At 38.6% G+C, this 22,784-nt stretch overlaps 1 long non-coding RNA gene across 2 annotated transcripts in view; it reads left to right on the top strand.

Annotated features, from left to right (window-relative positions):
* Positions 1 to 22,784, top strand: part of LOC111874886 — a 102,856-nt gene that overhangs the window by 3,800 nt on the left and 76,272 nt on the right. Inside the window, exons 2-5 of one of the 2 annotated variants that reach the window (XR_004514140.1) lie at positions 3,735 to 3,861; positions 17,204 to 17,289; positions 19,897 to 19,967; positions 20,055 to 20,168. This is a non-coding gene — a long non-coding RNA (uncharacterized LOC111874886). The remainder of the gene's footprint in view (positions 1 to 3,734; positions 3,862 to 17,203; positions 17,290 to 19,896; positions 19,968 to 20,054; positions 20,169 to 22,784) is intronic. The other variant, XR_002844629.2, reaches the window with a different exon arrangement.

Below are 22,784 nucleotides of genomic sequence, written 5' to 3'. Positions count from 1 at the left end.
TTACATGGAACTAATGTTCATCTATACTTATGTGAAGGTTTCTGAGGTTAGATACTTCTTAGAAGTCCTAAATATACTATATAGGTGATGTTTTTGTACCCTCTGTTATTATTTACATTTTTGAATATCTGCAATTTCATTTTAGTGTCATGAGTATCACTCTCCCATCCATAGCAATGACATATGTTTGCCATCCATGCCAAGTGAGTTGTATGGACAGTTTTCCTGATTGGCCTCACCATTTTGGTTGAGTCTTATTGTTTTCTACTCCTCCACCATGCTCAGTATTTGGTTAGCATTTTTTGTATTATATATTTTCAATACATATGGTGATTTTCAAACTAAGTATATGTTGCTGTCTCATCACCAAAATACAGGGCAAAATCATGACATAAAGATAGGTAACATATGTTTTCAAAATGTGGCACAGTTCAGATATTTGGCAACGACTGTAACAAATCAAAACCTGATCCATGACATTAAAAGGAAATTGGCCTCAGGTAATGCTTGCTACCATTCACTCTAGAACCTTTTATCTTCTTGTCTGCTGTCTAAAAACATAAAAATCAGAATATACAGAACTATAATTTTGACTGTGGTTCTGTATGGGCATGAAACTTGGTCTCTGACATCAAGGGAGGAACATAGACAGAGTGTGTTTGAGAACAGGGTGTTGAGGAGAATATTTGGACCGAAGAGGGATGAAGTGACAAGAGGTTTGAGAAAAGTGCATAATGAGGAGCTTCATAACTTATACTCTTCTCCAAGTATAATTAGAATGATCAAGTCAAGGAGGATGAGATTGGCAGTGAATGTAGCACGAATTGGGGGAGAAGAGGAATGCATATAGGATATCAGTTGAATAACCTGCTGGAAAGACACCACTGGGAAGACCAAGAAGTAGGTGGGTGAACAGCATTAAAATGGATCTTAGAGCTATATAGGATGGGATGGGATGGATTGGATTGATCTGGCTCAGAATATGAGCCAGTGGAGGGCTCTTGTGAACATGACAATGAACTTTCGGGTTCCAAAAAATGCTGGGAAATTCTTGAGTTGCTGCACAATTGGCGGCTTCTCAAGAGTGAGCGAGTGAATGGTGAATTTCAGAAACATGGTGCATGTGCATAATGAGAGCCACTTGTCCGCTTAGGTGTATCCAGTCTGAGTGACCGGTTGGAATTATGAAACACAGCATTCCTTCCATCCATGTAACTCTACTGATCCTTTGTTGCTTTAGTCCTTTTTTCAGCCATTTTTCCTTTGTTGTGGTTACTTAGCACTTATCTTTGCACACAGAAGTGCCTTATGGCAGGCATACAATCAGACTTGCATATGTTACAGTAAAAGCTCAAAATATATTACTGTCAGTTCTTACAGGGAGGTGGGATAGTTCATTTGATACAGGAAGCAGGCTACAGGCTGGATGACTCAGAAATAAGGGTTCACTTCTTAGCATGAGCAAGAGATTTTTCACTTCTCTGTAGTGTCCAGATTGGCTCTGGAACTTACCCAGCTTCCAGTATGGGGGTGCTTGGTGCTGTTTCTCCAGGGAATAGTGACAGGGGCATGTGGCTGACCACTTATTTCCATCTATTGCCAACATTAAGAATGGTGGAGTCATATTTGTACTCGCCTTGTGTGTCTTCATGGTGTGGCTCTTAATTATTTATGCACAGGGATAATTTTACATTTACATTGCGAGTTTTTCATATTGAAACTAGGAAGCCCGACACACAGTAGACAAAACTAGTATTGCAATTGCAGTTAGAACTTGTTGCTGTAAGTGTGTGGAAGGCAAGAAGGAAATGAGGCTGATTTCAAATTCCATTTTGCATAGTGAATTAGTATTCTGTACCAAGTAAGTCTGATCAGCAAGTAGGTTCAATACAACAGAGAGAATAAACTCTTTTATCAGGGACACCTCACTAAATTCATACTGTTTCCTGCCTTTGCAGACCAAACATGCTGAAGTTACATATCACCTGAACAGTATATTTCTAGCATTGGGTGTGTCACACTATCAACACCTGCAGAGGCAACATGGATTCACTTAAAACATTTACTATAGTCCATGTTTGTCTTTTGATATTTTTCTTCAGAATATATGAAATTTCTTTTCTTTCACTCCTTTTATTCACTTTTTGTAATATTGATTACTGTTCTTCTTTTAAGGATGATTTTGGTATGTAGGAATTTTGTAAGATTCTAAGGAAACATGAAATCTAACAGTAAATCAATTATTCTGATTCATAACAAATTTGCTTAATATTCTATACCAGTGACTGACTTTGTGGTCTAGTGGTCAGAGTTCCTGGTTACAGATCCAGAGGTCCGCCCGGCACTACCAGATTTTCTGAGAAGTAGTGGGTCTGGAACAGGGTCTATTCAGTCTTGTGAGGATAATTGAGGAACTACTTGAATGGAAAAGTAGCAGCTTCGGTTTGGAAAACCGAAATTAATGGCAGTGGGGATTTGTTGTGCTGACCACACGACACCCTCTATCTGCTAAAGTTGGCACTAACTTCACCGACAAGCGGTGGTCTCTCAGTCAGTATAGTTCAGTTGTGGACTAAAACCACGGAGTTTGTTTTGTTCTATACTAGTGGACTAGAAATAATATACTCCGTAATGTAGAATACAGAATTTCCAGCAGCATTGCTTGCTCACTTGTGGCCTGTTTGTAAATGTTATTTCCATTAAATGCAAGATGTATTAGGTACAACAAACCAAGTTCTTATTTCAGTGTTGTTGTAGCACATAGTTGATAATGCTTCATAATATATTGGAAAAGTTCATTTAAGACATTATGTAAAGTCAGCTTTGCAGCAGTCAGTGTAATTAGTCAAAAATCAAAATTGCTGACTAATGGCATCTCATATATAATTTTATCAAAAATGTGATTAATGATTTATGATATACATGAAGATGATCTTATGTAAAATAGGTTTTGTTGTAGATTAGTGTGGTTGAAGATTGAAATTTCCAGCTTTTAATGAAAATCTCCAGTGTCAGAGTTTAGTGAAATCTGACCAGCAGTGTAGGTGCTGATGCTACGTGACAGAAAGATGGGCAGGCATGACATTCAATTCCTTTTTACTTTCTAAAGGATGCGTGCTGTGTACAATAAATATCATTTATTTATGTGTAATGACAGAAGGCATCACGAACTATTTCTAAGTAATGGAGATGTGGTAAGAATTAGCTTTTAATGAAATGGGCAAGAAGTAAATGTGTGTCTGCCTCTGTGGTCTAGTGGTCAGAGTTCCTGGCTACAGATCCAGAGGTCCTGGGTTCGATTCCTGGCGTTATCAGATTTTCTGAGAAGTAGTGGGTCTGGAACGGGGTTCACTCAGCCTCGTGAGGATAATTGAGGAGCTATTTTAAGGAAATAGTGGCTCCAGTCTAGAAAACCGAGATTAACAGCCTTGGGGATCCATTGTGCTGACCACGCTCTACACCCTCTATCCACAAAAGTTGGCACTAACTTCGCCAGCAAGCGGCAGGTGCTCGGTTGGTATAGTTCACTTGAGGACTAGAGACCACAGAGTTAAATGTGTGTACTAATTTTAAAACAGTTTCTTACCAACATCAACATGTTCACTGTGCGTAGGATAGTAGGATCCTGATATTATGGGTTTTTCTGTAACCTGTACACATTCATACAAGGCTCTGAAGAGGATTCATAAGACTGAGCTTGTTTGTTTCGGTTATACTGTACCATTTGTCTACAGGTTTCAAAGATCTACCAGCTGTCAGTAGTATTTGGTGATTGCTCACTTCATCTTGCTGAAGGAGGAGGGATCCAATTCCTGCTTCACTGGGATCGATGAAGATGGGATATGATTGGTTTTCTTCTGGGTGGTTCAGGCTCTCTTGGAAAACTTGTGTCTCAGTTTTACAGATTCCACCTGCATGCTTCACTGTACCTTACAGTTTTCAGTAGTGGTTGCAAGGATGTTACATATTGTAATTTATTATGAATTTGTGAATAGTGTAGTGGAAGCTGTAGTATCTGTTTCTGGTTCTTATGCATTCTTTGTGTGAAATGCAGAAAATGAATCCATAACATGGAGGTCATTTATGCCTGTCTGTGGTGTTTCATTTAATTGAGCAAATGACATTTTTTGTGAGGTTATAATAATAATAGTAGTTGGGCTAGCACGGTTAGTGTAGCAATGTTCTGGATGGCTGGGGTTCAGGTCCTGGCAAGGGAAGATCTTTTTCTTCTCCATATAATCCAGACCAACTCTGAGGCCCACCCAGCTTTCTATCCTGTGGGGACTGGGGGCTGTTTCACCAGGGGTAAAGTGTCAAGGGCATGAAACTGACTTCTCAGTTCCATCTACTGCTAAGGGCAAGAATAGTGGAGTTATACTTATGCCCCCACCCCCCAATATTTCCTCATTTTATTGTGCTTAATTAGGCACAGGAATAACTATGTTAACAGTTAGAAAGTTATATGTGACACAAAAATTAACTTGATTAAACTGCCCATGATTTATTTAAACCGTCTTGCAGTGCATACACTCATTTATCTCCTTATCTCCCTCGCACTACATGTTTCGGCATAACAATGCCATCTTCAGGTGCTTACTTATCCATGCCAAACCAGTTCATTGCATGCCTTGTTCTCATATTAAAATAATCAAAATATGTATCTATCATATACATTGTCAATCGTTAAAAATATTAAAATTGTTCAGGATACCACATCGCTATGTCGCCCCTCACTACGCCAGTCACGCTCATTCTCCTCTGTTGGAGCACTCCTTCACTGTCTTGTGTGTGTTGTGCTTTTGTTATGTCTTGCTCCTGTGACTGCGTGTGTTATGCCGAAACATGTAGTGCGAGGGAGATAAGGAGATAAATGAGTGTATGCACTGCAAGACGGTTTAAATAAATCATGGACTTAAATCAGTGCAACAGGACGCTAAAATATAACATTGATTAAACTGATCAGAAACATCATGCAGTTTTTCCTTACATTACGGACATTCAGGTTATGGAACTTCACAAGCCAAGTATCTCCTCCGTGCCCCTCCCCCAACCAGATTTTTGGGGAAAAATCTAAATGGTAGGAAATGAAGTATATTAAATGTGTATAATAAAAGTAGAAGTATTTAAAAATTGTTTTATATCCTGAATATTCTAGCACAATCTGTAAAGACAGTTTGAAAGTGAGTCCCCCCCCAGGAAAAATTGCCGTCCCTTCTAAGATATCTTGGTGAATCTCATGCATGTAGCCAAAACTTAAGTACAAATTCGTTTAAAGATGCTTCCCATGATTTTCAATCAAAAGCCCATTACATGAAATATGTCTAATTTAGGAAGTCGAATATCGTTTCTTGTACATGTACAGCATAGAATTAATGAAGAAATTTGAAATTTCTGCATACTTATCTAGTGGTTACCCACAAGGGAGAAGACTATGTTGCAGTCTGAGTGTGCACTGCTAACCTTTAGTTTATTCACCTCTGCATGGCATTGTCAGAAGAGTTGATTTCTCTCATCTGCACATCTTTGTGGTGAATTGCATATGTATCATTCTTTAATTTGTGCATTTGAAAATTCTACCACATTGCCTGTCATCTTACTTTATGTAATTAAAAACATTTTAATGTTCTATTTGGTATCAATAAATAGTTTCTTTCTTCACCCATGTACTGAATTGAACAGTCACTACTTCTTTATAGAGGATTTGTGTGTGAACATGAGCAAGTCTCCTCAGGTGTCTACTCATTCATTACAGATTGTGGAATATGAGAAGAAAGTTTTTCCATTTTATATGTGATTTGAATGGGAGCATGTGGTAGTGTAGTTGGTTGAGGCACTGTGCTACTAGCTGGAAGGTCATGGGTTTAATTCCCGACTGTAGCCCTCGGGTCGAATCAGCGGCTAACGGGAACAAGTATCAAGAATTTTCCTTGGGGGGTAAAGGGCAGCCGATGCATGAGGCTGACAACCTCACCACCATCTGTGAGTCTATCGTATAGAGAAAATGTGGGAGCCTCGACGTCTCACAACCCTATGGGCCTTCATGGCCTGTTACAGGGATAGCTTCACGTTTATTTTTTTATGTAATATGAATTTTGAGTTTTTCTTGCAAGACATTCGGTCATTAGAGAAATTACTATTTTAAAGATCAGGACTTGTTGAATCATTTCTCATTGATATGATTTACAGATTAACACAGGTGATCAGGCTATACAAGAATTTTAGTAACTCTGCTGTAGCCACAGTGCTATTGTAAGGTCAAATGCAAACTGTATCTTTCCATTGTGATTGGGCTTCCAGTATTGTAAATTCCTTGTTTCATTTGTTTATTCTGACTCTATGCCAAGATTTTGACAGTCTCTTTGGTTATTCAAGTATCTCTTGAACTGTAATAGCAGCTGCATGTCTATCTCATTTCATATTTAGACATTAAGACCCACTTTTCTGTCATTGATATCAAAGTATTTGAATTTTTTCATGTGAAATTCTGATGCTGGGATTGGAATATATGCCATTCCATACTTCAGAATACAAAATGTGCTATATATATGATTTTAATACTTGTACTATCATGTTGGTGCCTTAGATGCATGTGGTAGATCCTGTTTAAACTCACTGTGCAACTTCTATACCCTTAGAGCAGCATCTGATGTCAGTATTCTGTGTCTAAAACATTCTTGAGGGTGTATAATCAGCAGATGATGATGTAGATTGTTACACTAGTTTTTAAGAAGTTTATAGATTCTGTTTTCAAAATATGAGTGGCGCCAAAACAGTCATGCTGCAGAACTTGAACACACGTGACTTTTCTTTCGTGAGGCTTTGATATAAAGATACATTCAGTATTTATGTGCTTATGTGGAGCCTTTCTGTGTTGTATAAGTTATTGGAATTACTGTTCACAGATTGATATTTCTCTTTCACATTTACTTCAGCCCTCAGTTTCAGATATCTGAGTACTGGCATTACTGTCATTGAGAATGTCCATCCGCAGTTCTTCATATGTAACTTTTATTGTTCAGAGCTGTATATTATTCCTTTTATGTAACATTGCAGTATATTTTAATTGACGCTTTTCCACCAAACATGGCAGCAGTTGTATTATTCAGTAGTGGTGTGTATCCAGTGTTTTATGTTTCATGGACCTTAGTGGTAAATGCAATACACATGGAATATACTTTTGAAGTAAACAGGTAGTATCGATAAATGCATGCATCCAATACATTTTAGTATGAATGTTTTGGTTAATACACTATGTCTGTATCCATATTAAGAAAAGACAGGCAAATGTTTTAATTTTTTCCAGTTGTAAAGAGAAGACATGCTGACATTAAAGGGGGGGTTACCCTGTTCATACATGCTTCGGATGTATGTACTGAAATAAAAGAAAAAAAAAGAACAGTAGTATTGCATGAACTATCTTCAGCAGTTTCATCCCGTTGTTTGTTCCAGATATATAGGAATTATGTTAACCGTCAACACAACAAATATAATCAGTGTTAATGTTTTACAATTTGATCTTTATTCCTGCTACATGTTTTGGTTGTATAAGACCATCATCAGGCAGTTATATATAGGAATATGTACAGTTATTGAACAACCAATATGGATCCATATCAGTACAACGTGTCGTATTATATACTAACATAAAACACACTGAACATATACAGGGTGTCCCAGGAGGAATGGACCAAACTTCGGGAGGGTGTTCCTTATGTTAAAGTATGCCGATATAACCCAAAACACCTATGTCCAAAGTTGAACGGTTATGGAGATAATGGCCCGAGAAAAGTGTGGTCTTCTTGCAGGTCCACGCACTATACGTACCTGTCAGCTGAGACCCTTATCTGTTTGTCCTTGAGTGCTGTGAGTCACTAGCCGTAAGTTCATGCGCTACCTACCAGAGCCTACAGATTGCGTTGCGGCGGGGTCGTGAATGGGTGGTAAATTAGTTGTGTGATGAGTTGCTGAAATGCCTCTTGTGTTTTCACACGTGGAATATTGTGATATGCATTTTATGTGTGGATTTTGCGGTTGCAATGCACGTGCTGCTGTTGAAGAATACCAAAGGCGTTTTCCCGATCGAAGAATTCCATCTCGAAGTGTATTTACGCGAATTCACCAGACATTGCGTGATACTGGTTCTCTTGCAAGTGATTCTGTGCACTCTGAAAGGCAGGATGTACGAATGATAGACACACGAGAGCACATTCTTGATATTGTTCAGTGAAGTCCGCGTCTGTCACTCGTAGAATCGCCTCTCGCATCGGCGTATCACGTATTCAGGTGTGGCGAACTTTACATCATGAAGAGTTATTCTTACCATGATCAAATGGTACAACATCTGGAACCAGGCGACCATGCACAGCGTATGGATTTGTGCCACTGGATAAAAAGTTCATCCCGAACTGTTAAGCGTCATTTTATTCAGTGATGAGGCGTCTTTTACCCTGGATGGTGTAAATAATTTACGAAATGTGCATACGTGGTTCCATAATAATCCACATGAGATAATGGAAACGAAATTCCAAAAGAGATTTCCTGTGAATGTACGTTTACAGTTATGTGGTCGGGTTATAGCGCAGCCATATTACGTCATCGCTCGCCAGTCATGTGTCATGTATAGTGCTTGGAAACCTAAGGACAATTATGACATGGCGAGCGAGTATTTCGTACTTCAATTTTATGGCTTTCCGTCACTCACAAGTTAGTTTGATGTTACGTACATTATTAACATTACAGAATCCACATATTCCTGCCAGTTTTAATATGTATTTTGTAATCAACAAGTGTGTAACACCGGTCAAAGTTTGACACTTCTCTGGCCATTATCTCCGTAACCGTTCAACTTTGGACATAGGTGTTTTGGGTTATATCGGCATACTTTAACATAAGGAACACCCTCCCGAAGTTTGGTCCATTCCTCCTGGGACACCCTGTATACACCCAGACAAGAAATGCATACACCATATTGTATGATTGTAAGTAATATCATCATTAATATTCACCAAAACTCCCTATATTCTTAATCATTGACACTTACACATTAACTTGTATTTTTTCATGATTGCAGATATAACGATACATATCGTGAAAATGGCATACCAATATACCACACATTCACAACCCTTACATTGTAAATATTAAACATGCCATTGATACATGTTATTAATGTAATCACGTTAATATAGCACATCCAGAAACATTAACATACAGATACTCATTTCTTGCAGATAGAAACTTGTCTTTGGGCTTCACAACTGGGCTTACCATGTTGAAAGCTTCCACAACAGAGACCCACAAACGACATACATGCCCAATTTCTACGCTGTAGCAGTGGAACCTTAGTATTTAAGTTGGTGTACACATCCTTAACCTGCCATACTAAATTTTTTTATCGTTAATATATTTTTAAAATTTTTTAAAATACTTTTAGTATTTTTAATATTCCATAATATATGGAACACATTATAAATCTTGATAAATGTATGGTATACCTTTTATATTTATCTTTTATATTTTGTTCTTTAATTTTAACACCATCTTGAGATAAAATTTTATGTTAGTATATAATATGACACGTTGTACTGATATGGATCCGTATCGGTGGTTCAGTAACTGTACATATTCCTATATATAACTCCCTGATGATGGTCTTATATGACCGAAATGTGTAGCAGGAATAAAGATCGAATTGTAAAACATTAACACTGAGTATATTTGTTAACATAATTCCTATAGATAGTAATATTACAGCGAGAGTAGTGACTAGCTGCAGGCTGGACAGTCGAGGAATCGGAGTCTGAGTCCCGGTAGAGGCAAGATCTTAGTCTTTTCCATGTCAGGATTGGTTCTGGGGCTCACCCAGCCTCCTGTCCAATAGGTACTGGGGTGAAGCTGACCACTCACTTCCAACTAGTGCTAAGGTTAAGAATACATGGATCTATACATCTACTCCCCCATAAGTCTTCATGGCATAATGCTTAATTGGTTAATCAAAGGGACAACTTTACCTTTACTGTATATGTTAAAGTTCAAACAAAGCATGGCAACACCTGATTCATATTCTGTATGAAGTGTCTGTCTACTACTTGTTGATTGACTTTAAAGTCAAGACTACTCAGAGTCCAGTGAACTAATCTATTTGGTTTTGTTTTGCCATAAATCAAATTGTCTTAACGGTGCCTATAGAACATAATTTGAATTATTGGAATAGGTCTGTTAAAATTTTAATTTTGATCGTTTCTTTGAAGAAAGTTAGAACTCTAGTGAAATGAAATGATGTGCTTTTCTTCCACCATTACCAAATAATACGGTGAATGTTAGCTTTAAAATGATCACAGTTTTATTGAAATTGGTGCTGAAGGTTAGTGATTTTAGTGATTTCTTAAAAGAAAGTATTTGAATCTAAGTAAAGAATAACACTTTTCTCTTGTTTTGTGATTATCCAAAATTATGCAAGAGTGAGATTTAATAAGGTACTTGAATTACTGAAATCTAGCACCTAGTTAAACTTCGCCAACAAGCGGCATTCGCTCGGTTGGTATAGTTCACTTGTGGACTAGAATCACGGGAGTTTAATTTTTTGTTAAAAGTATCTTTTTACTTTTTATGTGTAACATTGTTACTGCAGAAAATAATTTTTAAATTAGAATATGAATTTCTTCCATCCATTAGGAAATTTAAGAACAGCTGGATATTTTTAAAAGGTTCAAGATTGTGAACTGGAATAGCTCAGTTGGCATAGCAGCTAGAGTGCATGCTGGGTGACTGGGAAGTTGGCATTCTGTTCCCAGAAGGGGCAGAGATATTTCTCCACAGCATCCATACCAGTTCTGGGGCCCAACAAGCTTCCTATCCAATGGGTACTGGTGGTTCTTTCTCATAGGACAAAACAGTGGCGTGTGAAGCCGCCCTTCCACCTCCATCTACATGCAAGATTCAGAATGTCTGAAGCTATACCTCTGTTCTTTCTCAGTATGTCTTCATGACATGATGCTTATTTAACCCTGAGGTACAGCTTTCCATATTTCATGATCCACTTTGCTACCTGATAAATGAATCCAGTTTGTGCATCTGCCGATTTGATTGAAAGCTGAAACTTCACAAAGTGTTCCAAAGTTCAACACACACATATTCCATTCACTGCCATAAGTCCAAGAAATCAGTTTTTATTTTTCAGCTATTGTTGTCAGTGTTTAAGAGGTTATCATTTTTGGGATTTTCATTATACCGTAGTGAGGTTGGACTTCCCCCATTGACTGAGGCATGTTTAATGCATTGGAGGCTTGAATCTAAATTGCATCTTTCCCATCATCACTTGTCATTGTATTAATGTCTTGTTATATATATATATATATATATATATANGGAGCTGCTGTTGCAGTTCTTCCAGTAGGGTACCTGATTGACAAAATTGGACGTAAATACACAATGTTGGGACTGGTTCTGCCATTCACAGCTGGATGGGCACTCATAGCATGGGCTGACGACTCAGTAAGTAGCATTGAGGTTAATCACACATGCAGTATGCATTGTGTATGTGCTTTACTAATTCTCTTGATTGCATCTAGTTCTGTGTGATGCATTTGAGGTTCTCAGTTCTGACTGGGTTGTACTGCTGTGAAATTTGGTATAAAGTCAGTGACATTTTGGAGGATTGTATCACCTCCATCTTCAGGGTTGAAGAGTGAGACAGGCAGAAGGTAGAACCTTGCCTCCTATTGCTTGTTTCTTAATAGGCTTACTCTTCAACCCTGAAGATGGAAGCAGAGGCTCCTGCAAAATATTTGACTTCTACATAATTACACAACATTATGAAGGTAACTTAATAAGTAAGTTACAAATGGATGTAGAATTTAAACAAATAAGAGTACTGATTTGAAAAATGCTTATATTTCTCAACATAATCTCTCTGTACATTGAAGCACTTGTCCCATCCTTTCACAAGCCCCTGAAAACCAGAAGCATAAAATTTTTAGGCTGCTGTCGGAACCAGGCTTGTTCACACGGCATGGCCTACCTCATAATGCATGACAGGTTAGGTTTTCACAAAGTCTGTGCACGATGGGTGCCGCCGCGCATGCTGACCCCGCAACACAAAATGCAAAGAATGGGTCTGGCATTACAGCATCACTGTTGCTACCTCGACGAAGGACACCATATGCTAGCCCGAATTGTCACAGGTGATGAGTGTTGGGTTCACCATTACCAGCCTGAGGCAAAGCGTGCGTCAGTGCAGTGGAAACGTCCTGCGTCACATGCCAAAAGAAAGTTTAAGGTGACACCATCCTCCAGGAAAGTGATGCACACAGTCTTCTGGGATTACGAAGGCATACTGCTCACCGCATTCCAGCCGCAAGGCAACACAGGATGTTTCCACTGCATTGACACACGGTTTGTCCCGGGCTGGTAATGGTGAATAACCCAAGACTCATCACCTGTGACATTTTGGGCTAGCATATCGTGTTCTTCATGGTAGCAATTGAGATGCTGTAATGCCAGACCCATTCTTTGCATTTTGTGTTATGGGGTCTGCAAGCATCGCACCCATCGTGCACAGACTTTGTGCAAACCTAACCTGTCATGCATTATGAGGTAGGTCATGCCGTGTGAACTTGCCTGGTTCCGACAGCAGCCCAAAGAATTTTATGCTGCTGGTTTTCATGGGCTTGTGAAAGGATGGGACAAGTGCCTCAATGTACAGGGAGATTATGTTGAGAAATAAATGCATTTTTCAAATTAGTACTCCTATTTGTTTAAGTTCTATATCCATTTGTAACTTACTTATTGACTTACTCTCATATATATTGGCACTGTTCACGTGCAAACCCAGAACCCTTTGGAGTCTAAACCTGTATGCCAAACCTGTATGCCAGCGTGTTGAGTTTCTTGACTTCGGCAAGAGAAATGTGCTTTTCACCTTCACTTGCTTGAATTTGACACTATAAATAAGTAATTCTCAAAGCTTATGATATGAGCATTTTGAGGACTGAAAATGAATGAAATAAAACACATGTAATCAGGCTTGGTGCAGCAGATTCTGTACTTCAGGAACGAATGAAATAGTGGTTGGTGGTGATAGACTTAGGTCACAGAATGTTGAAATTTGTTTAAGGTGTAAGTGGAATTGCGCAGATTGGCTGATTGACGTTATGTACATTTTGCCTTACGTAGGTGACATATAAAGATTCTGAGTGTTAACTTCAGAAGAATTTCATTCATTGCTTTCGGATGTTGTGTTTAAAATATTGTCCTTTATTTAAATAGTAAATTTTTAACATATTTAATGTTTTTATTTAACTACAGTAAAGCTAAAGTACCTGTTGTCAACCCTTGTTTGTTTTTAATTTAACTGTACTGAAATCATGAAAATACTTCTTTCTTATATTACAAATCTTTAATAGACTTAACTGAACTTTTCATTAGAATGGTAAGCACTCCTCCTTTCTGTTTGAGGGGTCTTGGGTTCAGATCTCAGCCCAGAGACTGGCTATCCTTATTAAGGTTTGTGGTTTTCCTCAGTTTCTCTTGGATGTGCTGGGAAAGTACATGATATTAGCACATGATCACTTCCTTTCTCATCCTGTCCAATTCATTATTCATACTATTTGATACTGCGTAGTCTGAGCTGTTAAATTAACCATGGAAATAGATCAATAAACTCATACTCACTGTGTGTAATTGTGCATAGTGATAAGTCACACTGCTTTATGCATCTCTAAAAAAACTTCATAAATAACAAAACAATAATAAGGCCTTGCCAAACCAACCTAAAGATTAGTTCACCACAAGCAGCACTGCACTAATTTACCATTTTATTTAGGTTCTAAAAATGACAGGATGTGACTCCCGATATGTTTTCTATTACTTTCTGCTGTGCCAGCAAAGTAGATCACTCATCGTTGTGGTGCAAGGGCCAGCAGCTAGGCCCCCACCTTATGTACGAGGGGTGGAACTTTAATAGTGGCAACTATTTATTTACAACTGATACAAAATAGATGCATGTTTCGAAGTTTTACTGCCCTTCAGTGTAATCACCAGCATTGTGTACAACCCGTTGCCAGTGATGTGGAAGTCTTTGGATACCTTTAGCAGCCCCTGCTGTGTTGATAGTTCGAATGGAGCGGTCTACTGCCTGAAGAATCTCTGGAACAGTTCTGATGCGAATGCCACAAAGTGGTTCCTTTATCATAGGAATCAAGTCGAAGTCACAAGGGTTTAAGTCCGGGGAGTATGGTGGATGGTACAGCACTTCCCAGCCCCATCGATTGAAAAAATCAGCCACAGCTTGCGCTGCATGCGGCCAAGCATTGTCCTGCAAAATGGTGGGTGGGTTCTGCAGAAAGTGTCGCCGCTTCTTTCACAAAGCTGATCGCAGGTTGTGTTCCAAAAATGAAGAGTAATACTGCGCATTGACGGTCTGCTGTCGGGGAACGGTATGCATTAGGATAACAGCATCACAGTCGTACATGAGAATCACCATAACTTTCACATTGCTGGGGTTCTGACAAACTTTTGATTTTCGTGGTGACCCATAATGACGCCATTTGTTCGATTGGCTATTCATTTGTGGCTCATACGATTTGACCCATGTCTCATCCAGCGTAATGATACAATGTAAGAAAGTCTCTCCTTCGAGCTCATAGCGCCCCAAGTAGTTACGAGCAGCGTCGTATCATAGCCATTTCTGCACTTCCATCAAATCATGCAGAACTCATTGTGATGCAATTTTTCTCATGCCCAGGCGTTCCTTCAGAATGTGAAGCACAGTCGTATGTGCTAATCCTGTCTCTTGGGCCAGCTCATGAATCATATAGCATCAATCACTCCAGTAACGTGGTAAAAGCATACACTTCTTCACTGACACTTAGATGACCTGGTCACTGCATGTCTGCCACATTTTGGTGTCCCTCATTGAAGGCTTTTACCCACCTTGCCACTGTTCTGTAAGACAATGCAGATTCCCTGTAAGCCTCTTGAAGACACCGATGACACTGTCGTGCTGTATGGCCTCTGGCACATTCAGTCTTTATCAAACTCCGTTGTTCCTGTTTTGAAAACATCGTGACAACACTACATTAGACCGCCAGGTAACATGAGGCTCTGTTCTACTTGTTACTGCGCATGCACATGATGTGGGAAGGGAGAGTCCATTTGCTCTGAGGTAAGGTAGGCATGTAACTAACGTGTGGTATAAGCGACATTATTTGGTCCCGTCGCATGGCGTCTCTACAGCAGTGTTGCCACTATTAAAGTTCCAACCTTCATATGTATGCATGTATATACTGCCATACCATCACCTGGAGGCCGTCACATACACTAAATCACATTGTCAAGCAATGGCCAGTGGAGATGATGATACAAGAGTGCAGTGTGGCAGTTGTACAGGTGGCCATAAAGTCTTCACCACATTACTACATTATTGAACTTTGATACAGGAAATTAGAGAAATTTGCTTTGGTTCATCTTGGTCTCTCGCAGTAGCAATATTACAAAGGGTTAATCCACTCCGTCCAGTGTGACTGATAAAACGTTCTTTCTTTCTTTCTTTCCATTTTAATCTTTCATCCTTGACATGTTTCAGTCTTAAGAGACCACCTTCAGAAGGATATAGCAATACAGGCAGAAACTACTATTACAGTGTGTTTTGTCAATATCAGTACATGCATGCAATATCATCACAGTGCCATGAATATAAAATCTGATCCTTTAACAACTACAGCAACGTGCATGAATACATTAAAATATTTGTAAATTAGAATTACAATTAGTCTGTTTACAAATGTGGTTTACAAAAAGAGAGAAAAAGGGAAAGAAAGAAAGAGAGAACATTTTATCAGTTACACTGGATGGAGTTGATGAATCTTTTGAAATAAGAGGACATTCTCTGTAGGAAAATGTTGGGCATCCTTTTGGAGAACATTTATTTCTTACTTTTTCTTGCCACTGAATTTGTGCCATAAATTCTTTGAGATCATTCTGAGTGAAAAAATATTTTATCAGCATGGGTTGTTTTCTTCATGGTTCTGGAGCTATGGATATTTGAAATAAAATAGCTTGACTTGAAGGTGTTTGTTACTGAAAAAAAATTACTGGGAAGGATATAAAATGATTATATTGCACAGTGTATATACCTTGATGTAATCATTCAAAATGTCTGCCATAAGCTTGCTTGAATGGCCAGGTTCATTTCCCTAAGGAACATGTAATTTTATGAAGAACTGCAGCCATATTATCTTGTCTTACAGCATGAAAAATATACTGAAATAGTTAATCTCTTGTGTCTAGCTTGTATTCATATGTCATGTTTTCATGTCACTCCAAACATGGTAATGTAAGGGGCTGAGACCCAGTGAACACAGTGACCATGGCCATTCCATGGACTATGGATTTAGTCATTCAGATACTGTGTGACGTTCCTACTAAAATGAAGGGGTGCTTTGTCATGCTGGTAGCACATCTGCAGTTGTATTTGCAGAGGAATGTTCTCTAAGAGGATGGCAGTTCGTTTTGCAAACGTCTGACTGGTTAGCATAAACACATCACTGTGTGCTGCACACATATAATACTTTTCAAATACCAATAGCTCTGAAACAATTGAGAATAAGGCCCATGATAATATAACAGTTTTTCTTTCAAAATGAAGTTGCGGCATAAAGTCACATAATAATAGCCTGCAGTCTATTCCAGTCTACCTTTGTTACTTGTCCTTATGTCTGAACTTGCATCTTATAATGCAGCTTGGAAGCAGGTATGCCATGTAATATTCAGTTGTTCAGATGTTTTAAATTAAGCAGGCTTGTATTTTGGTATTTGGGATTGTAAATTAACTGTTGGAATAAAAGTTATTGAGATTTTCTAAAGCTATAAGAATATGGAGATAGTGCGAGTATATTCTCATCAGTGTCCAGTACACAGTTCCTAGAATACAAATTGTAGCGGGTTTTTTTGGCATTTGGGAAGTGGGTTATACTAGACTTCCATACTTCATTGTTCCTTATGTAATTCCTGCAGCATCAAATTGAAATGTTACTGAAATGTACCATTTTTTTTCTTAAGGTTAAAGTTCCCAGATGAACATCATGCATGCATCTCTATTGTCCAATCCTTTTTATGTTGGTTTATTTCTTTTAGGAATGGAATTCTTCTCTATTTCTGATTCTTAATTATGAGAGATCTAACATTTTATTTTTTTATTTTACAGAGAACTGAAGAAAATTAGATTTATTCATTATATGAATTCAAGAGAAAACAAGGACCTAAACTCTTCCAGCCTGTGGCTGGTCTTTGGTGGGTAGTGTGCAGAATTATATCTGCTTATGAAAAATCTTACTTGATTGTAAGATACTGATTTTTTTTTTCATTCCACAATGTACAGCATACCTTATATGTATTTATTTTTGCATGTGTATGAAGAAATCTCCACAACATGCATTTTCTGTGTCATGTGTTTTGACAACTCACGAACCATTTTGCATTAGTTTGTAACAGAATTGTACTCACGAAATATGAATTCAGGCTGTGTTTGCCAATTGATTGAGATGACCACTTACTTGCTTACTCATGGAGCTGATCCCTTCTTGAGGAGTGGCCAATTCTGCAGCTACTCAAGAAATTCCCAGCATTTCATGGAATCCAAAGGTTCATTACCATGTTCACAAGAGCCCTCCACTGGTCCCTGTCCTGAGCCAGACCAGTCCAATTCATCCCATCTTATATCTCTAAGATCCATTTTAATGTTGTCTGCCCACCTACGCCTTGGTGTTCCCAGTGGTCTCTTTCCTTCTGGCTTTCCCACCAGTAACCCATATGCATTCCTCATCTCTCCCATTCGTGCTACATGACCTGCCCACATCATCCTCCTTGACTTGCTCATTCTAATTATATTTGAAGAAGAGTACAAGTTATGAAGCTCCTCATTATTCAGGTTTCTCCAACCTCCTGTCACTTCATCTCTCTTCGGTCCAAATATTCTCCTCAACACCCTGTTCTCAAACACCCTCAGTCTATGTTCCGTTCCTCCCTTAATGTCAGAGACCAAGTTTCACACCCATACAGAACCACAGGCAAAATTATAGTTTTGTATATTCTGATTTTATGTTTGTAGACAACAGAGGAGAATACAGAAGGTTCTAGACTGAAGCATTACCCAAGTTCAGTTTCCTTTTAATGTCCTGGATCAGGTTTTGATTTGTTATAGTCGTTGCCAAATATCTGAACTGTGCCACATTTTGAAAACATATGTTACCTATCTTTATGTCATGATTTTGCCCTGCAATTTAGTGATGAGACAGCATAATATACTCAGTTTTCTCTGTATTTGCTTCTAGACCAACCTCCTTACTTGCGTCAATTAAAGTTTGTGTTTTTCTTTATGGCATTTACATTGTCACCCAGTAGATTCACATCATTGGCATAGACCAACAGCTGATATGTCCCGTTTAATTTCAGTCCCACCTGGTTTTCCTGGAACTTGCTGATGGCATATTTTAAAGCAAAGTTGAAAAGGAGTTGCGATAAAGCATCTCCTTGTTTTAGACCATTCTGGATAGGAAATTTCTATATGGACTTTTCTGAAGTATTAAGCTAAGTTTCACTTGTGTGTCATTAAATATTCATTAAAGCAAACAGGAAATTGGGGTAAAAGTTATGATTTATACTGTTCTTCAATTTATTTTCATGGTTTCAGTTACTATTGCTTGCCACAGTAACCTCAAAATTTCATGCCATCACCATAATGTTTAACATACAGAGAACTGTTGTGTACATCACTTCTACCATGCCAGTTTTACATGTCTGTATCCCCCACTGAAACCAGAGTGCAATTGTGTTGCCCATTTAGGGACACTCGTTAGTTTCATTGCACCAATTGGAATGCAGAGTTCATGTCAGTGTTTTCAGCTTGCACAGTGTATGGGGCAGGCCTCAGTAATATACCAATCTTCAGTGCACCATTTCTCTGGGTGTGTTCATCAGACTTCTTCCCATAGACACTGCAGATTGATTGTAGAGGAATGCTGAGTCACTTTTTATTTCTGTGATATTAAATTTTGATGTACAGTTCCCCCCTCCCCCCATGGTAAAAGATGTGAGGGTTTTCTCATTGGAACAAAATTTTCAGCCCTTCTCGAGGCATGTTGATGCTGAACTATCTTCGACTTTGAAGACTGTTGCTTTATTTCAGGATCATGCCCATAAACCCATGGTATTGTCATCTCTGATGAACTTCAAAAGGAATTGTGGGTCTCCAGAGTATTTTCTGAAGGCCTTCAAATGTATTCCTTGTCTTTTTTTAAGCGGTTGACACATTTAGTGGCAGTCTGCTATGTGTTCAGATTCTGTATAACAGTACAGGCATATTAAAATTGAGGTACCAAAATCATTTGCCAGCTTGTGAATGATGAGACACTTGTTTCTTTGAACAGGTTTTATATCATATTTCATCTGTTTAGCACATTGATGGATGACCTGAGTGTCCACTTTTGATCTTCAAAATTACTCAAATACTGGGGGTCCTGCTGATTGTTTATTCTCCAAAGCAAGTTGTAACTTTTAGGTTTCAATATCAGTTTTGCCTTGTTTGAAACAGAACTTGCTAAGACAAAGGCTGTGCTATAAACTACAGTTTTTTTAAAGCAAAGATCACGTGTGACTGCACCACAACTGTACTTTACAATGCATCACTTCTGAATGACACCCATTGTTTTGAAATTAGTGACAGATCATTAAGCAAGGTATATTGTATCAGCATCTGTTGTTCACTGCTAATAAATCCACTTTCCACTTATGTATGATGTGCAGATGTAGTTATTGCACTCTTCTTGAATACCTGCTTTATCCTTTCATTCCTTACCCATTCATCCAACCCAAAATTTAATGTGTTTACTATTTTTCCAGGTGCTAATTTTGTGAATTGTATCACCCTTAGAAGCTCCTAGCTCCAAGTAGATGGTCATCAGTTCATGCTGGTAAGGTAGCAAAGTTAAAGGGTTTATGAAATTGCATGTCCTCTTTGTAAAATGAAGACAGTAACATTAAGTAATCTTTTGACGCAGATGTAATGTATGGTCCCCTTCGTGGACTTCATGTTCTGCCTATGCAATTCTCTTCTGGCAATAATCTCTGGGCTTCCACTGGATACTTCCAGGACATGGTAACAGTCTTCACCTGTGAGTCTGTTTGTTTGTAATTTCTTTTGTTGGTTAAAGTGGTTACTAATGTGAACAAAAATTTGTTATTCTTCACTTCTCTATTATTGTAAATGTTTAAGGAGCATGAAGAGGGTGTAATGGAGTTTTGTTAATGGAAAGATAAAAATGTTAATGGTGACAGGACATTTATTAGTGTGATGCAGATTTCAGAGCAGGAATTCACTCCAAAAGGATAAGGGCATATATTGCCTCACAGGAAAGTCATGGTCATGGAGTAGAACCACATAAAGATCAGAGGCTGAGTTTTAGCTCCAAACATATACTTTCAAGCTGCTGAAGTCAGATAGAATACTGGATCATGTGTGTTTATTCTGGGTGGGGCAGCTAGGGTTCAGTTCCTGGATTAGGTTATGCAGTTGCATTTACAATGCTGCTGAGATTATATTGGGTTACCCAAGAATAAGCACTTAGAACATAAGGGGTGTACCAACATCATAATATACAGGATGCAACAGGCTCGAATATCTCCTTCTCACGCCTAAGTAATACCAAATAAAAAGAAAATAATTTCATTAATAAAATTGAATAACAGAAAATATTAACAAATAAGGACATGATTGAAGAGGATCTCCCCAGGCAGCAGCAACATAATAGAACAAGGACAATGGCAGCATGAAACGGTGGTACAGAATTGCAGTAACACATCAGCAGATATGACAGACCGGTTAAACAGAATGGCAGGTTTAAAAACCTACAGCAGAGGTCAGGGCACTGCCATAAGGGAGATAGTATGACCAGGTACAGAGCTACTGATCCAAAAAGAAATATGTGGATCTACACATGAAAAAAATGGCCATAATCTGCCAGTCCTAACAACACAAATTTCCATGAACTGTGGGTTATCTTATGACTGGTTTTGCATGACACAGTCCATGTTAAAAAAGAAAAAAAAAGGGAAACCCTGACACACAAGTGCAAATGTTTGGCTAATACACACACGTCATACATCTCATGGGGGGAAGAAACTCAGCCCTTACACATACTGTACCAGTATTGTAAGATACATGCAGACACAAGGCATGCCATAGCTCAGGTGGTTAGTTGCAGGCTTCCCACAGTGGCCGCCCAGGTTCAAACCCTGTTCAGGTCATATGGGATCTGTGGTTGATACAGTGGCACTGCGATTGGTTTTCTCCAAGTACTTCAGTTTCTCCTACCAATTCACATCCCGCCGACTGCTCCACAGTCCACAGTGGACTCAATCTCACCCCACCTGAAAAAACTAAAAAAAAAACTATGTAATTACATGCAGACATACGATTGTATGGTCAGTGGATAAAAGTGCCAAGGCCTGTCCACAAAGAAATACAAAACACAAAATACTCCACTGTACACAAGCATTAAGGCTTACCTTAAAACTCACATATACTTACATGGCGGAGGCTCTGTTGTCACCAGAAGAACTTGCTGGCCAAAATACTGAACTTCATTTATACATGTTGCGAGAATCAGCAGAATCCAAACTAAATGTAGACATGTCTTACTTGCACGGCTTCCAACCATCAGAAAGAGACTGTCCCTCATTCATTGACTAACAACCAAACCCAGAAACAGGAAACAGGAAACAGGATGCTGATTGGAGGAAGTAGGTCACCCCAGGTTATATGGCCAAAACATAAGCAAGATGGAGGGAATTGAATCAGAGGTGGCTGGTTGGCATGAAACAAAATGTGAAAGGGGGAAACCCAGAGCCAGAAGTCCAAGAATGACTCACAAGGACAACTTCATTTTTTTCTCTGCCTTTAACACATTTCTTCAGAAGGTTTCATTAGAATTTCGTGGATGCACAGTTTCCCCTTGTGTCACCATGCCATGAAGGTTAAAGTTGCCATCACTGAAAGACAGTAGGTCATATTTCTTACATAATTATGTTCTTCGGAGAATTTAATTACTCACTTAAAGAGTAGGTGGCACTGTAGCTTTAGCAGATGGAAGCTTGTTAACTGATATATAGTAGCCCACTTGTAGTAGATTGGTGATACATAATATGTTACTTCTGGTTCTAGATAATATAAGAATTTGCTCAACCAGCTCTGTCAGTAACAGAGTTGGTACATATCTGAAATAAATGAAGATGCACTGGAATTTGGTAGGTTAATCCTTCAGTGGAGAGTATCAAGTATGTTATCAGACCATCTATGTCGTATGTCATGGAATGATTTCACTTACAGTGCGCAGTGCTGCAGTTATTTTATATTATGATGTGTTTTAGAGTTATTGTGGTTTTTGTTGTTATGTTGTGTTCTTTGACACAAATACAAGAAATCCCGCTCTTCAGCATTGTTGAGTACTAAAGAAGTATCATCTTTTATCTGTATGTTGATGATTTTCAAGAACTCGAAATATATGTGTGCTCCAGAGAGCCAGCTGATGTACTGCTGTCTTTTAGCCATTTCAGATAACCAATGCAGAGGTCACGGGATTTCAGAATTAATCTCCCGTAACTTTTTTCTTAGATGTAGTGTTCAAGAGTTGTGTCAGGAGCATCATTTGTGCTCCCACCTCACACTTTGACACTGCTTACTGTCTCTTAATAGACGCTCTGTTTAAAATTAAATACAAGTTATCATGCAA

The sequence above is a fragment of the Cryptotermes secundus genome, unplaced genomic scaffold, assembly GCF_002891405.2.
Source record: "Cryptotermes secundus unplaced genomic scaffold, Csec_1.0 scaffold510, whole genome shotgun sequence".
In the NCBI taxonomy this organism is placed as follows: domain Eukaryota; kingdom Metazoa; phylum Arthropoda; class Insecta; order Blattodea; family Kalotermitidae; genus Cryptotermes; species Cryptotermes secundus.
The sequence above is the reverse complement of the archived record's forward strand: the minus strand, read 5'-3'. Positions and strand labels throughout refer to the sequence as shown.